This window comes from Nomascus leucogenys, chromosome 6, assembly GCF_006542625.1.
Source record: "Nomascus leucogenys isolate Asia chromosome 6, Asia_NLE_v1, whole genome shotgun sequence".
NCBI lineage: Eukaryota > Metazoa > Chordata > Mammalia > Primates > Hylobatidae > Nomascus > Nomascus leucogenys.
Genome location: NC_044386.1, coordinates 48,491,220 through 48,510,044, shown reverse-complemented (window position 1 = coordinate 48,510,044; position 18,825 = coordinate 48,491,220). Strand labels below are relative to the sequence as shown.

The 18,825-nt window shown below is 38.2% G+C and overlaps 1 pseudogene; it reads left to right on the top strand.

Moving 5' to 3' along the window:
• The first annotated feature begins 5,406 nt into the window (after positions 1–5,406).
• Positions 5,407–6,291, top strand: LOC100596317 (annotated as a pseudogene).
• The last annotated feature ends 12,534 nt before the right edge of the window (positions 6,292–18,825 follow it).

Sequence of the window (18,825 nt, the reverse complement as noted above, 5' to 3'; positions counted from 1 at the left end):
CCCCACACGTGGGTGCCTGTTCTTCATGGGATGGATGGGATTGGGCAGAGGCTCACTCATTGGCAGAGGGAAAACGACTCTTTCCTTGCCAGAGAAGCTAGAGACATGGCTCATCAAGTGTTCCTGGTAATGGATATTGAGATTCTGATTCACAGAATAACCCTGCAAGGCTGCACGCAGAGAGTGAAAGGGGCAGATTCTGGGGATGGACAATCTTAAATTTGGATCCTGGCTTGGCCACTTCCTAGTAAGCTGTAGACTGTGGATACATTATTTAATGTCTTGAAGCCTCCGTCTCGTCGTCAGTAAACTGAAGGCTAATTCTGTCTCCTGGGGCTGATGTGAAGATGAGATGAAATGATGTATGGGAAATTTCTCAGCCCAGAGCTTGGTGCATAGTCAGCACTCAGCGAACGTTTCTTCTTTCTCCTTCCCACTTCACAGGTGAGGAAATGAAGGAAATGGCCAGATTGGGATTTGATTCAAGCTTTTCTTTTCTTTTTTTTTTTTTTCAGACTCCAAGTTCATTGTCTCACAGTTTCTCCCTGTGTAAATGGGGATCCAATGATGTTAGTTAGCTACTCCTTATGAAATGTTCATCAAGACTTTAGTTTCAAATAAGTGTCTTCTGATTTGTTACTGGCTGAAATCAAACAATGATTACAAACATGCAGACAAAAGGAAAAAGTGAAAAAATTCTATCACCTGCTTCTTGTGGGGACCATTTCTCTACTGTACTGGGTTCACACCCTATCAAAAAATAATTTAAAAAACCCTGGAACAAATTAAAGAACACTGAAAAATATTCCTTCTTTTCTACTAATCCTTAAGCCTATCACTTTAATCCAACACTTGATCATTTACAAATAGCAATATGCTAGTTGGATATCTAGTCTTATTGAATTCAAACCTGTTTTCATGAGTCACGATCAAAGCATATGTGATCATTTAAATTCTTTTACTAATAACATATCATAAGCATTTTTTTACATTGCTGTCTAGGCCTCATAATTTTAATTTTCATGGCTGTGAAATGTCACATTCACTTTATGTTATCAATCTTACCCATTTTGGCCTTAAATTTGTGTAGGCAATGCAAGCCTAAGAAGAAGGTTAAGAATACTTGTGTGGTGAACACTCCAATTTGCCTTTAGTCATAACTTAAATGATAGTATATAAGTAATCTAGTGTCGCATGTAGGGGGCTGAAGAAACAAAGAATATGAAGTTTGTGCAAAACACAAACTAGAGCAGCAAGTTTAAGCTTTGGGAAGCTCCACTTAATCTTTTCCTTTGCTCTTATTTTTTATTCAGTTTCTTTTTTTAGCTGACTCCAGGCAGAACAGCAGTAAAGACTCCTTGCTTACTGTGGTTCATCAGAGGTATCTAGTGTTACAAATTCTGTTTTCATCCTGATAACCAGGTATCAAAGGGGCTCAAATACACTGGGCTGTTCCTGATAGAGATCTGAACTTCTAGAGGCCTCTCTGAACTAAATCTATGACCCTCATGTGACAGGGCCATTGTTACTTGTGGAACACAATCTTTCTGATCCTATGTGAGGAAGCATGTTCCTTGCAGAAAGCAGGTAGGAGTCAAACCTTTTGTGTGCTCTTGCCCTCTGTGAAAATCAAATCCTTGTGGCTACTTGAGCTTCTAAACCTCAGGCTTCATGAAGACAAATCACTTGATGAAAGTGAATTCTTATGCGGATCTTTGGAAAGTATCTTTAGAAAGCTGGAAAAAGTTTTCGAATTCCTACAAATATGATTTAATTTTCTAAACTTTGTATTTCACTTGCACAGTCAAGTCGTTTGTCTAGTCCTTGGACTAAGGTATGAATTTATACCAACTTTCTCTTTGGCCTTGTGCCTGACAGTAGGTACTGTGTGTTTGTTGAATGAGTGTGTGTTTGTTGAATGAATGAATGAAATCTGAAGTCTGAACAGAGGTTAAACTCATGGGTTTGCTAATAACTCTTCCATTTACTTTCCATGAGTGATTGTAGATTTTAAAAATTTTGAAAAATGCAAATGCTTAAAAAGTTTTAGGAGTGTATAGATTTAGGTCCTTGTCTTGCAACTAACTCCCATTGTAAACTTGGACAAGTCATTTCACTTCTAAGGGCCTCAACTTTTGTATCTGTAAAATGAGGCCAGCAAAGTGTTAGTGGGCAGGGTGATTATCCAGGTGTCCTTTATTCGAGGCTAGCACCTTGTCTTTCTAGCTTGCTGCATCCCAGTATATCTCCACATGGCCAGAGAGCAGCATTCTCTTACGCCTAGCCTTCTACGATTCCAGGACCAATTACTTAGCATCCAGACTCTGTGCAAAAGTAGCAAGAACAAGTGTTCTCAGTGTAGGCATTTGGGTAGATGTCAGCACTGCTGTAGATTTTGTGTGTTCAAGCTGAGCTCAGAAGATCTGCTGGAATTCTCTTCTCTTGGTGATCTCAGGGAGGGGAGCTTTTGGGAGTATACGTCGGTTCAAGCATTGGTTAAATATGCCAGCATGACTGATTTTGGACTTCATTATTTCATATTTAGTTTGCATTCTTACTATTGTATATTTAACTGACTGTTTAACACTTTTACTTGGATCTACAGATTTTCCCCCACAGAAAAACAAAACACAACAAAATAAAAAGTATGTGCTCTTCTTTGATGTTTATTGTCTTAGCAAATGCTACCACTATTCACCCAGAAGGCTAAGCCAAAACTCCAGGAGTCATCCTTGACCTTACCCTAAATTCATCACCAAGTCCTCCTCAGTGTAGCCTTTTATATATTTCTGATTTCCCTCTGCTTCTCTCAGGCTCCAAAGCTGCCTCGCTAGTCTGTGTCACCATGACTTTTTCCCTAAGCACTATAGTAGCTTCCTAACTGGTCCTCTCATCTCCACCCTTGTCCTTACTGGTCGCTGATACATTTTTGCCATAGGAAATTCAGTTGACATGTCTTCCAGATTGGAAATTAATCACATCTCCCATCCTGATTGATCCTTTGTGTGGTCAACCATGGCATTTTGGACAATGACCACAATTCTTGACATCTTCTAAAAGTCTTAAGTGGGGTGGCCCTTGCCTGTCAACCCTTTGAGCTCCATGCTCGGTCCTCACGGATCTTCTCTGATGCTCATCTTTTCTCCTTGAGGAGAGAGAGTGCTCCCATATTTGCTCATGTCTCAGCCCAAGTTCTCTCTCTTCAGGGAAGCCTTGCCTGATTCCCCTCAATCTAAATATGTGCCCACGACCTAAGCTTTCATAGGTACACGGGCTTTTCTTCTGAAGAACAGAAGATGAAGAAACTGAGACTTAGAGGACTTAGTTAACGTGTCCAAAGTTAGACAGCTAATAAACAGTGAAACTGAGATCCGAGGTCCCAAGACCAATAATGACAGATCCAGGATTCAGAACTGTATTTGATTCTAAACTCTCTGCTGCTGACTACTATGCCAGAGATGGAAAATAGGTTTTTACCTCACATGGTAATTTTGATGAGCAGTGCTGCCTACAGTGACATGATGAAAAGGATTTCTGAGGTTGCATCCTTGCTCAGTGGAAAAGTATACCATGTTTAATAAGTGATGCCTGTCGCAGGTGAAGGATTGGAGAAGGAAGGTAGACCACGCAGGTAATTGCCCCATGCAAATGATATAATGCACAATGTTATAGTGCTCATCTGATTTAAAAAAAAATCAAGAACAGAACCTCCTTATAGGTCAGAAGGGTGAGGAGCAGAACCCAGGACCCCTTAAGAAGGGATAGAGAGCCTGACCATTGGGCTCTTGAAGGATGCTATGTCAAGCAGTTGTGAAAATCACTCCCCATCATCTTTTTTTTTTTTTTTTTTTTTTGAGATAGAGTCTCGCTCTATCCCCCAGGCTGGAGTGCAATGGCACGATCTCGGCTCACTGCAACCTCTGCCTCCTGGGTTCAAGCAATTCTCCTGCCTCAGCCTCCTGAGTAGCTGGGATTACAGGTGCCCATCGCCATGCCCAGCTAATTTTTGTAATTTTTTAGTAGAGACGGGGTTTCACCATGTTGGCCAGGGCGGTCTCAAACTCCTGACCTCAGGTGATCCGCCAGCCTCAGCCTCCCAAAGTGCTGGGATTACAGGCATGAGCCACTGTGTCTGGCCTCCCCATCTCTTTATAGGCCTCTTTACCTCCCTGCTATGAAGAAAGCTTTGATTGACATGTCACTGTGTACTCTTATAGCAGGAAGCCAGGACTGGCAGAAGCAGATGGTAGAGATAGGATTTCACTCCAAACTTTCTCAGTTTCACACCCCCATGATGCCTTTTAACATAGCATGTTGGAAAACTCAACTTACTTTCTGCAAAAAGATTCCAGGAAGGTGTGAAGGTGGAGGGTGGTGTGGGGTGAGGATTTTTCTCTCACATGTCAGGATCAGATGTCCAGCTTCTAGCCATGTTCTGAAGTCCACTTGGCTAACATCTCTTTGCAGATCTGGGATTTGTCTTATACACCTCTGAAGCTGCCCTGTAGTACCCAACACAGGGCTTCACCCATTAGTTCATGGTGGTTGAATCCATTTTACTTGTGGAAGGTCCCAACTTTCCCAAGGCAAAAGGCATTGCCTTATTCTCCATCTAATGAATTCCTTTCTGTGTCCTTGTCTGGGCACATGGTCTGGCTCTGGGTTATTGTGCTGAAGATTTAAGCAGCTTTCTTGCTACAGCAACGTAGAGTTTACTTTCATCTTGGGCAGGAGACTGCACCAGGCTTATACAAGCATACCAGCTTACTTCAACTATCAGAAGGCACATGCAATTGGATCTATTTCCCTTCCTGTAGTCCTTGTCTCCTGATTTCCAGAAGAAAGGGACAGAGGCTGTAGCATTTCAGTATTCTGGTTTATGGTTCTGGATTCTGGGTTTCTAGTTGAGGATTCTAGCTGATGAGTGTTTGAGTTCTTGCCTGTGACTCTTTAAATCCCTTCTACTTCCACACTGGCATGCTGACTTCTAGTCAATATCCAGGGCAGAGATTTTGATTCCACTCCAAATCTGTTTCTGTCTTAGTTTTCCTTTCTTAGTATTATCAGATCAAAAATCTGTTTTTCCTTCAAATTTCCATCAACGTCTAGTCCATCAACAAACCTGTCAGTTCTACCTTCAAAACATTCTCCAATTCTGCTCCTGTCTCCCCTACCCCAACCACTGCCATCTCAGTGCTGGCTTCCTTGATTTCCTAACTAGACTAACAGTAGCTTCCTCACTTATTTCTCTACTTCTACCTTCAACTGTCTCTATTTCACTTTCATGCAGCTTCCAGAATGATCTTTATTAAAAAATACTTAATTTTGCCTTTCCGTGCTACCCACAGAGGGGTCCATACGGCATTGTTCTGGATTGCTGTCGTAACTTAAAGGGAAACTTTCACAATGTCTGGAGCCCTTGATGCCCTGCAAATGAAGGAGGAGGATGTCCTTAAGTTCCTTGCAGCAGGAACCCACTTAGGTGGCACCAATCTTAACTTCCAGATAGAACGGTACATCTGTAAAAGGACAAGTGATGGCATCCACATCATAAATCTGAAGAGGACCTGGGAGAAGCTTCTGCTGGCAGCTCGTGCCGTTGTTGCCATTGAAAACCCTGCTGATGTCAGTGTCATATCCTCCAGGAATACTGGCCAGAGGGCCGTGCTGAAGTTTGCTGCTGCCACAGGAGCCACTCCAATTGCTGGCCGCTTCACTCCTGGAACCTTCACTAACCAGATCCAGGCAGCCTAATGGGAGCCACGGGTTCTTGTGGTTACTGATCCCAGGGCTGACCACCAGCCTCTCATGGAGGCATCTTATGTTAACGTACCTACCATTGCTCTGTGTAACACAGATTCTCCTTTGTGCTATGTGGACATTGCCATCCCATGCAACAAGGGAGCTCACTCAGTGGGTTTGATGTGGTGAATGCTGGCTTGCAAAGTTCTGCATATGTGTGGCACCATTTCCTGTGAACATCTGTGGGAGGTAATGCCTGATCTCTACTTCTACAGAGATCCTGAAGAGATTGAAAAAGAAAAGCAGGCTGCTGCTGAAAAGGCTGTGACCAAGGAGGAATTTCAGGGTGAATGGACTGCTCTAGCTCCTGAGTTCACTGCTACTCAGTCTAAGGTTGCAGGCTGGTCTGAAGGAGTGCAGGCACCCTCTGTGCCTATTCAGCAGTTCCCTACTGAAGACTGGAGCGCTCAGCCTGCCACAGAAGACTGGTCTGCAGTTCCCACTGCTCAGGCCACTGAATGGGTAGGAGCAACCACTGAATGGTCTTAAGCTGTTCTTGCACGGGCTCTTAAGCAACATGGGAATAAGGTTGATGGAAAATAAACATCAGTTTCTAAACAAAAATACTTAATTTTTAGAGAAATTTTAGGTTCACAGCAAAATTGAGTTAAAGATACTGAAATGTTTCCATTTTACACCCCTCTCGCTTTCCATGCACAGCCTCTACCATTATACACCTCTTTCACCAGAGCGGTACATTTGTTACAATTGCTTAACATACACTGATGCATTATAATTACCCAAAATTTATAGTTTAAATTAGAGCTCACTCTTGGTGTTGAACATTCTCTGGGCTTTGGCAAATGAATAATGTGATGTGTCCACCATTATCATATCATACAGAATTGTTTCACTGCCCTACAAATCTTTTGTGCCCTGCCTACTCATCTCTCCCTCCCCACAATCCCTGGCAACCACTGATCTTATTACTGTTATCATAGTTTTGTCTTTTAAAGAATGTCATATGGTTGGAATCATACAACATGTAGCCTTTTTAGGTGGGCTTCTTTCTTTTAGTAATACGCAATTAAGTTTCTTCTATGTCTTTTTTCTGGCTTGATAGCTCATTTCTTTTTAGTGCGGAATAATATTCCATCCATTGTCTAAATGTACCACAGTTTATTTATTCATTTACCTACTGAAAGACGTCTTTGTTGCTTCCACATTTTGGCAATTATAAATAAAGCTGCTATAAACATATGTGTGCAGGTTTTTGTGTGAACGTAGTTTTTCAACTCCTTTGAGTAAATCCTAAGGAATGTTATTGCTGGATCATATAGTAAGAATGTGTTTAGTTTTCTAAAAAACTGCAAAACTGTCTTCCAAAGTGGTCGTACCATTTTACATTCCCACTAGCAATGAATGAGTGTTTCTGATTGTTAAAGATACAGAATAATCTTTTAAAAATGTAATACTAATGACTCAGAAATAAAGAGATCATAAAAGACTATTATGAACAATAATACACCAACAAATTAGATAACTAGGAGAGATAGATACATTCCTAGAAACATACAACTGATCACAAATGAATCAAGAAGAAACAAAGTCTAATCAGACCAGTGACAAATAAGGAGATTTACTCAGTAATGAAAAACTTTTTAACAAAGAAAAACCAGATAGCCTCACAGGTCAATTCTACCAAACATTTAAAGAAGAATTAATGCCAATTCTTTTAATTTTTTATTTTTATTTATTTAAGACTGGGTTTCACTCCATCACCCAGGCTGAACTGCAGTGGCATGATCATACCTCACTGTAACCTCAAACTCCTGGGCTCAAGTGATCCTTCTGCCTCAGCCTCTCTAGTAGCTGGGATTACAGGTGTGAGCCACCACATTCAGCCACTAATATCAATCATTTGAAAATTCTCCCAAATAATAAAAGAGAATAAAACGTTCCAAATTCTTTTTATGAGACTAGCATCACCCTGCTAGCAAAGCCAGACAAAGATGCCACAAGAAAACTACAGGCCAATATACCCGATGAACATGGATGCAAAAATCCTGAAAAATATTAGCATTTTCAACATAAGCAAATCAATTAATGCATATACCACATCAACAGAATGAAGAATAAAAATCACATGATCTTCTCAATAGACTCAAAAGAAGCATCTGACAAAATTTAGCACCGTTTCATGATAAACACTATCAGCAAGTTAATTATAAGACTGTACCTCAACATAAAAAGGCCATGTATGACAAGCCAATTGCTAACATACTCAATGATGAAAAACTGAAAGGTTTTCCTCTAAGATCAGGAACAAGGCAAGGATGTCCGCTCTTGCCACTTATATGAGATATAGTACTAAAAGTTATAGCTGGAGCAATTAGACAAGAAAAGGAAATAAAAGGCATCCAAATCAGAGGAGAAGAAGTAAAATTATCTTTCTTTGCAGATGGCATGATCTTATATGTAGAAAACTCTAAAGACTCCATAAAAAACTGGTAGAACTAATAAATTCAGTAAAATTTCAGGGTAAAAAAATCAACATACAAAAATTATAGTATTTCTATACACTAAAAATGAATCATCCAAAAAGAAATTTAAAAAGCAATCTTATTTACAAGCATAAAATACTGAGAAATAAACATAACCAAGGAGATGAAAGAGTTGTATGAAGAAAACAATCAACAAAATTAAAAGGCAGCTTATGCAGTGGAAGAATATATTTGTAAAACATGTATTTGCTAAAGAGTTAATATTCCAAATATATGAGAAATTCATACAACTCAATAGTGAAAACACAAATAATCTGATTCAAAAGTGGGCAAAGGAACTCAATAGACATTTCTCCAAATAAGATATACAGATGATCAACAGGTATATTAAAAGCTGCTCAACATCAGTAATCATCAGGGAAATGCAGTAAAACCACATGAGATATCTACTTCACACCTGTTATGCTGGCTATTATTAAAAAAAATCCAAAGGATAACAAATGTCATTAAGGATGTAGTGGAAGGGGAACCCTTGTACACTGCTGGTGTCAATGTAAGTTGGTACAGCCACTATGGAAAACAGTATCCAGATTTCTCAAAAAATTCAAAATGGAACTGCCGCATGATCCTGCAATCCCACTTTTGGATATATATTCAAAGGAATTGAAATCAGGAACTTGGAAAGCTATCTGCACTCCCATGCTTATTGCATCATTATTCACAATAGCCAAGATATGAAACCTACCTAAATGTCCATTGATAGATAAATGGATAAAGAAAATGGTATATACATACAATAGAATATTATTGAGACTTCAAAAAGAAGGAAACCCCACCATTTGTGACAACATAGATAAACTTGGAGGACATTATGCTAAATGAAATAAACCAAACACAGAAGGGCAAATACTTGATGATCTCACTTATATGATGAATTTAAAATAGCCAAACTCACAGAAGCAGAGCTTGGAATGGTGATTGCCAGAGGCTAGGGGGAGGAAGAAATGAAGAAGTATTAGTCAAAGGGTACAAAGTTTGGTTATACAAGATAAACATGCCGGAGAGATCTACTGTATAACATAGTGCATAAAGTTAGTAAGTACTGTATACTTAAAAATTTGCTTCTACCTTCTGGTAGATCTTATGTTAAGTGTTCTCATCACAAAGAAATCCTAATAAAGACGGCAGAAGGAAACTTTTGGAGGTGATGGATAGATTTACAGAAGAGACTTTGATGGTAGTTTCAGGGGTATATATTTATCTCCAAACTGATCAGGCTATATACATTCAGTGTGTACAGATTTTGATATGACAATCATATTTTAATCAAGTGGTTTAAAAAGTAATAGTCATGTCACTCTTATATGTAAGATTCTGCAAATGGCTTCCTATCACACTTAGTGTGAAATACAGTCTATCATATGACCCTAAAAATATGGACCTTTTCTATGTCTTTAAACTCTCTTACACTTTCATTCACTATGCTCCAATGACACCAGTCTTCTGTCAGTCACTTAAGCATACTAAGTTCATTCTTGCCTCAGGACTTTTGCACTTGCTACTCCCTCTCCCTGATGTCTTACGTAAAATAACATGCCAACCCCACCATCTCTTTACTCTTTACTCTTTCTTATTGTTCCTCATGGCACTCACCTCTACTTGAAATGACAACATATATTAACCTGTTTACTTTCTTTCTTATTGTTCCTCATGGCACTCACCTCTACTTGAAATGACAACATATATTAACCTGTTTACTTTCTTTCTTATTAGAATGCAAACTCCACGAGGGTAGAGACTGCCAATTTCCCCAGGAAATTGTCATACATATTTATTGAGTTCATAAGTGGATGGATTTGCAACCCACAGATCATTTTCCCCATGGAGGGTAATTTGCTCATCTAGGAAATGAGAGGTTGAACCGGATGACATCTCAGGACCTGTTTGGTTCTGAAAACTCTGGGAGCATATGAGAAACTGGCAATTTGTTTTATTTGTTAATTTAACGTTTAAGTTCAGGGCTACAAGAGCAGGTTTGTTATGTAGGTAAACTTTTGTCATGGGGATTTGTTGTACAGATTATTTCGTCACCCTGGTATTAAGCCTAGTGCCTATTAATTATTTTTCCTGATCAATTTGATAGTGAACAAAAGGAGCCTAACTGCATTATGAGAACAGAAAGAATATTTTAATAACCATTCCCCCCTTTCTCCATGTATAATGGCTTTTTCTTTATTATTTTGACTAAAATGTCTTTAAAGTCCAATTGTGTTTCCAGCACGGGGATAAGAAAAACTCTGAGACTGAAAGCAGAGTTTAAGTACTGATGCTGAAGTGATGCAGAATTAAGACAGTTGTGAACTGGAATTAGTCTGGAGAGTTTTACAAAGGAGTCAGGTCAACTTTGGGTCTTGAAGGCAGGGTAGGTTTTACATTTGATCTGAGAATAGGTAAATAGCCATTAATGGTTCTTAAGAAGGGAGTGGTGTGCTAGAAATATAGCGCCTGGGAAATTATCTGTAGATGCCCTACCAGAATTGAGATCCTTGACCAGACTTTGAACTACTTAGGGTATAGAGATGTGCCTTTTAAACTTTGCATTGAAGCATAGTTTCTAGCGCCCTGCATTCCATGAGGGCTTGATGTGATGGAACGTGGCCTTGAAGCCAGCAGACATGCTCAGCACACAAACTTACTCACATGCTAACCCCCTATCCCGAGTTCATAATTACAACATAATTCAATCTGAAGTTTTCTCCCATAAGGAATTAGTATTCTATTTGGTAGCCACCCAGATTCTAAACAGTGAAAGCTAAACATCAAGAGCTTGATTGAATGACCCACCTGGAATTGTTTATACTTCATTAATGCTTTTCATAAATCATGAGTTTGACAGGTTACTGGCATGGACTTTCCAAATCTCATAATTGTGTTTTGTTTTTCCCTTGCTTCATCAGTCCTTTCACAGGCTGACAGCTTAGAAAATGTTACTAGAATTACCAGCTACTGCAGTGACCACTTCTGGTGTGAGCACCTACTGTATTCCCAGAACACCTATAGAGGTCTGAAGGCTTGGACTATATGTAGTCTCGGCTTGGCCATGTATTAAGCTGGGAGCCCTGGGCAGATCTCTGCCATCAGATCTGTAAAAAAAAAAAAAAAAAAAAAAGGTAAAATATGTGATGGTAATTACTTCATAAGACGGTTAAGAATGACATGGGATAATGTAGGTAAAGAATCTGGTGCACTGTCATGCAGTAAGTGTTGAATAAAGCTAGTGATTGTAGTTCTTCTATTGGTAAACCTCAAGAAGATGAGCATCCAGAGGCTGAAGTGATTGCAAATGACCAGCACCTAAATTACAGGAGGACAGCTATTACCTTTATGTCTGTCTATAATAGATGAGTTTGAGAAAATAAGATCTTGCATCAATCTAGATCATTATCTGGATTCTTTATCTGACTTGAGCATGAAGCCAACCCAACATTATGGGCTTTAATGGAGGTGCGTAGAGCAGTGGTATTTCCTACCACTAGATTATAATCTCTATAAAAGTTTTGTTTTTGCCTTCTCAGAACCTAGAATAGTGGCACTCAACACATCAACAGGCTTTTAATAACTCTTTGTTTAAAGGATGAATGGATAGAGAAACACGGCAAAATAGAAGGTAATTCCATCATTTATATAATGTTTTTCTATACACATATGATATAAATATATACTTCACTATATATATTTATATACTTGTCTATATATGCATATATTTTCTGATTATAAAAGTAACATATACTTTTTGTAAAAAATTAAATGATACCAAAATAGATAAAGAAAAAAAGTCCCTGGAATTCCACCCTCAGGGTTAACTATTGTTATTGAGTTTGGTATCTATTTTTCTTGATTTAAAAATTGTCTATGCTAATGTATAGGCACTTAACAAAAATGGGCTCTTACTCATTTTTAAATTTAGCTGTATCTTAAGGCCCTTTTTCATCTCAGTTCATGTAGATCTACATTTCTTTCTAAGGATTGCAGAGTTTCTATCATGTGATTTCATCATGCATTGTCTATCCATTCTCCTCTTGATGGAATTTAGATTTTTTATAACTTTTTTCACACTAGTATAATATTTCAAGAAGTGTTCACATACATATCTTTGCCTTCTTGGGAAAATAGTTCCATTGGAAAAATCCCTAATAGTGGAATTGCTAAATGAAAAAAATGTGCACATTAAAAATTTTGATGTTCTGCTTTGCTTTTACAACTTCTTTGGAATTTGAAAACATTGTTTGTGCCAGCCCTGCAGTGCCCCTACCCAGACAACAGGATTAGCTCTTTACCTTAGTGCTCTTTCATTTAAACAATAAAAAATGGTACTGAAGGTGGGTTCCTGAGATGTTTGTGGATTGTAACTGAAGGTAGTTCTTTTACCTGGCAGCTCAATCTCTCTGACAAAGTAGACAGCTTTATGGGGTGGATACATACGGAGGCATGAGGAAGGAAGAGATGCCCACTTAGGCATCAAAATAAATAAATAAACAAGATGATGAACGAAAGAGCAAATATTTCCCCTATGTGCTCAGCCAAGATGTGGTGACAGGTTTGGACAGCGTGTCAGTATCAGAGTTGGGAAATGGAAAAAGCACGCTCCATTTGTGGGGCAATATCGTTATAAATGGAGCCATATCCCCCTCAGCATCCTTTTCCTATGTGCCCCTAACCCCCAGCCCAAGATTGTAAAGTTTTATGTCTGGAAGGATAAACACTTCTGCAAAATAATTACAAAACTGAACAATGGAGACTTCCTTACAGCAGCGGAGATGGAGGAAGGGCTGGAATCGGGATGGCTTTGTGGTGCTGGCAGGGATTTTCAGGGTGATTTAGTGTAGATTGATCTGCAGTTTATTCTGCAGCCATTGTTTGTAATGTGCTTTGCCAGCTCATGTACCCTGAGCCTTAATTGTTCTAAATTAAACTATAGGGACCAGACAGCACATATTTCAATCAGAACGACAAAATATTGCACCAAATCCCACAGGGATACATCAGCCCCTGCTAGGATGGGCTTGTACTCAAGGGAAGAGGGGAAAAAGTACCAGGAGAGCATTGGATAAAATTGAATAGGTTCTGTTCTATTTGTATACAAGGTAAAACCCAATTGTGCTACCTCAACCTGTGTGTATGTGTATTTGAATAATCAAAGACAATACAATTGTTTGCAATGTGCTATTTATCTAAATATTAAGGAAATGTAACCCTGAGTTGGATTGCTCTGTATTTTGTTCATTAGCCTTGAGTTTTAAAAATGTTGAAATGATACCTGACTTGGGCAATGTTCTGATTTGGCTGGAAAAGCTGCGGGGAATTCTCAGGGCTTGTTTAAATACACAGAAGCCCAGTTTCTTCTGGTAAGAGGTTGCTCATTAAAAAAAATTATTCCTTGTCAGGATGTACTATTTTAAGTCAATGTGGAGCCTGGGAAATGACCCAAAGCCTGGACAAACAATATAAGCCATTGCATTTCTTATTGACTGTAAGAGAGTGATATAATTTTTCTCTTTATCCTTTTCTCAAAATGTCAAAAGAATCATAACTTTTTACATATTACATTCTGTCTCAAACAACTCATTTTTTATGTTTAAAAATGTAAACAGTGGTAATGTAGCACACACGCAAATATCCAAATGTATATCTAGGGAGCTATACATAGCCAGGAGGGGACCCAAATCAAGAAGTTAAGAGGAAAGAGATTGTGTAAGATCTGAGGAGAACACGGAAATGAATCCAATCTACTTCTGGGTCACAGAAGAAGCTAATTCTACTCTCCTTATACCCTGCAAACCCAAAGATAACCACTATTAATTTTCCACTGCCTTCCTCTAGCATGTATGTGTTTTATGTAAATGGGATTATACTTTGCATGCTGTCTTTTTCCTTGCTTTTAAAACTTAACAGCATAATTTTCCAACTTAACATATCCATAAGCCCCTTTTCCAGAAGTAACTCTGACGTATTCTTTCTAATGGTTATGTAATATTCCACTCAGTGGATGCCTGATAATTGATATTGTCCTCTATTGATGAGCATTTGGGTTATTTATAACTTTTACTACTAGAATTGTTTTATACTTTTATAAACATGTTTATTTACAGGATAAATTCTAGCAGTGGTATTAACCGTCAAAAGATGATTGCAACATTGTGTTTTTTCCCCCCATCCAGTTATGCTTGTACTACTTATTAAATATACTCTACTTTCTCCACTGGGGTTGAAAAAAAGATGCTCACAATTATTATGCTAGATATTTTCAAATAAGTGTACACCAATTTATACATGCCTAGTAAGAATACATGAGAGTTCTTTTTTGCCTTCGAAGTCACATAATTGGAAAAATGGATGCATTTAGGGTGAAATGGAGACTTAAATGTCTATATTTAATTTAATATCTTTCTAAGTCATACCTAACCATTGTAATCACTGGTCCTTCCTCTATCATCTATGACCTTCTGTCTTAGGTTTGCTTCAGGCTAATGTCTTCATTACCTTTAAGACTGTATTTTTATATTACCAATAATGGTATCCTCTAAGGTGTTGGACTTAGCTAGTTTCCCTTTGCAGTGTGACCCAGAAGTGGCTTGGATTTATTTTCGGGTTCTCTCCAGATCTTACACAATCTCTTTTCTCGTAAATTCTTGATTTGGGTCCCCTCCTGGCTATGTGTAGCTCCCTAGGTGAAATCTGTGCCATCCCCTGGAATTCAAGTTGCCATTCACATATCTTCCCACATACCTAAGGGCATTTTGTTTTGTTGATCAACTTCTAATTTTCTTCAGCAAGCACTGATTAATAGCCTATTATGTGCTAGGCATAGTATCCCTGTCTGTGGAGGATCATGCACCATTTGGGGATACAAACCTGCAAATATTCCTGTGGATGCAGGGAAAGAGAGAGGTGTTTGCAAGGTCTTTTGGGACAAGAAAAGGAAAAATACTTAACTGTGCTCAACCAGACCAGGGGAAGCCTCTCAAAGAGGTAACAACTGAACTAAGGCTTAAAGGGTTACAGTGTGTTTATACTCAGTGATTTCACTTTGGTTACATCCTAAAAAAAAGTCTTGAACATGCGCACAATAAGACAAGTACAAGAATGTTCATTACAGTATTTTTTGTAATAGTAAAGTTTCTCAATATCAACAATAGGAAAATGGATAAATGGGGTATAGTCAGATTACAAAGTCATAATTAGCCCTTAAAATAAATGAACCAGATGTATATGTATCAATATAGATAAATCCTGAAAACATCATGTTGAGTGGAAAACCACACTGCAGAAGAATAAACACAGTAAAACTTATGTCTTTATATAAACAGAAAATAACACCATGGGTTTGGGAATATATGCATGCAGAATAAAAGAAAGAAGTTGCTGATAGCAAGAAGAAACCCCAGCGTCAGGATAGTGATAATCTGGGGTGAGAGAGGCTGAAGGACAATGGAATTAGGGAGGAGGAAAAAGAGGTTCTCAATAGTTCCTGTAATGTTTTATTTCCCTAAAAATGATGAAATAAAATACTTCAAACATACAGAGAATAGTACCATTTATTATTCTCTATGCTTGAAGAATTTAATTAAAGAAAAATGAACAGGAGTTCTTTAGGTGCATAAACCTGGGTCCTATGTATTTGTTTGAGAGGGCAGTGTGTGGCATTGTGTATTGATTTGAGCAGCACCCTGGGAAGGTTTTTAAATGTGGGGAGAGGGAACATCTCTTTAGGTGACATTCAGTGGCTTTAAGCTTTGTCTTAGGGACTCTGAGCTAGTACAGGGTCTTCACTGCTAGAGTGGGAGGAGAGCATTTAGCAGGTTAAATGTTACTGTATTTGTTCGCATATTCATGTTCAAAGACACCCTTTGAGCAAATATTCTGGGCCTGAAAAAGAGTTTGAAAACACGTGATTTATGCAACCCCTTGCCTGGGGTGGTTGTTTTCATCTTTCATCTTTTTACTTTGCAGAAATAGACTCCACTAAGGCCACCAAGGGTAGGCTTGCACTGGAGGGAATGGTCACCTCTCTATCCTTCCTTCTGATCTCTTTCCAGCTTTGACAACTTCTGTTCTCTCTGCATATTCTTTGGTCTCTGAGGTCTCATCTCAAAGTATCATCAGTGTCTCTGATTTTCACAATTGTAGGATTCCTTTACTTTGCACTCTGGACTCAACTTGCTTTCCTTTATAGCAGAAAACACAGAATCACCCTCCGCTTCTTGCCATCCTTTCTCTAGAGCTGTCTGCCGCTGTCTGTTTTCTCTGATCTGCAGACTGATCACCTTGCCTCTGGCCTTTCCCTTTACAAACACACTTTTGCAAAATAGTTTTCCTCTGGTACCTTTTTCAGCACATGACCACCATCCAAACACTGAACAATTAAAATACACCCTTAAAATACGATTTGTTTTAAAACATTACCTTTACTAGACCCACTTCTCTACATAATTTCTCCTTCTTTCCTTGATCCCTCATTTCATTCCTTCTCTCACAACCTTGCTGCCTCCTTTATCTAATATCCAGTAATCTGGCCCATTCAACAGGCAGGTTCTTGCATAGCGTTGACTAAACCTTCTGTATCTATTGAGGCTGCTAAGCTATACTCCAATATTTGTTACATCATATCCCTACATACAGAAGATATTGAATTAGCAATTTAATTAAATTATCATTTGCAGTTGGCCATTGTACCATTGTGTGCCTTTTGTCCGTGTAAATGCAGTCTATTGAGATTGTAATCTTTTTAGTGTGGAAATAGTGGCAGACATGTTTTCACAGTGCCATTTGCTTGTGGGGCTTTAATAGATAGTCCCAAATTGTGGAAATAAGTGTTGTATGTGAAATTCGTAGACCAGCAAAGTTTTACTGCTCTTAGCGAATCTTAAGAATCTACAAACTCTAGGACAAATTTCTTTCTTTTTTAAAAACATTTTTTAAATTTTTATTTTTTGTGGGTATATAATAGGTATATATATATATTTATGGGGTACATGAGATATTTTGATACAGGCATGTAATGTGTAATAGTCACTTCAGGGTAAATGGGGTATCCATCACCTCAAGGAATTATCCTTTGTGTTATAAAAAATCTGATTATACTCATTTAGTTATTTAAAAATGTACAATTAAATTACGGTTGATGATAGTTACCCTGTTGTGCTATTAAATGCTATATCTTACTCATTTTTTCTAACTATTTTTGTACCGATTAACCATCCCTACTTCCCCACCCACTGCCCCTCCACTCCCAGCACTACCCTTCCCAGTCTCTGGTAACCATCATTCTACTCTCTATCTCCATGAGTTTAATTGTTTTAATTTTTAGCTCCTGCAAATAAGCAAGAACAAGATAAATTTGTCTTTCTGTGCTTGGCTTATTTCACATATCATAATGACTTCCATTTCTATCCATGTGTTGCAAATGACAGGATCTTATTCTTTTTTATGGTTGAATAGTACTTCGTTGTATATCTGTACCATATTTTTAAAATCTATTCGTCTGTTGATGGACACTTAGGTGGCTTCCAAATCTCGGGTATTGTGAATAGTGCTACAATAAACATGCGAGTGCAGATATCTCTTTGATACGCTGATTTCCTTTCTGTTGGGTATATACCTAGCAGTGAGATTGCTGAATCATATGGTAGCTCTATTTTTAGTTTTTTTGAGGAACCTCTGAATTGTTCTCCATGCTGGTTATTCTAACTTACATTCCCACCAACAGTGTATGAAGGTTTCCTTTTTTCCATATTCTTGCCAGCATTTGTTATCACCTGTCTTTTGGGTAAAAGCCATTTTAACAAGGGTGAGAAGATATCTCATTGTAGTTTTGGTTTGCATTTCTCTGATGATCAATAATGTAGAGCATCTTTTCATGTACCTATTTACCATTTGTATATCTTTTGAGAAATGTCTATTCAGATTTTTGCTCATTTAAAAATCAAATTATTAGATTTTTTCCTATAGAGCTATTTGAACTCCTTATATATTCTAGCTTATTAATCCCTTGTTAGTTTGCAAATATTTTCTCCTGTGCTGAGGGTCATTTTTTCACTTTTTTGATTGTTTCCTTTAGTGTGCAGAAGGCATTTACCTTGATATGATCCCATTTGTTTATTTTTGCTTTGGTTGCCTGTACCTGTGGGGGAATACCCACATTACTCAAGAAATCTTTGCCTAGTCCAGTGTCCTGGAGAGCCTTCTCAATGTTTTCTCGTAGTAGTTTCATTGTTTGAGGATTTAGATATAAGCCTTTAATCCATTTTGATTTGATTTTTGTATATGACAAGACAGGAGTCTAGTTTCATTCTTCTGCATATAGATATCTATTAATAGTTTTCCCAGGACCATTTGTTGAAGAGACCATCCTTTCCCCAGTGCATGTTCTTCACATCTTTGTCAAAAATGAGTTCACTGTAATTGTATGGATTTGTTTCTGGGTTCTCTATGCTGTTCAGTTGGTCTATGTGTCTGTTTTTATGCCAATACCATGCTGTCTTGGTTACTATAGCTCTGTAATATAACTACATTAGTTTTG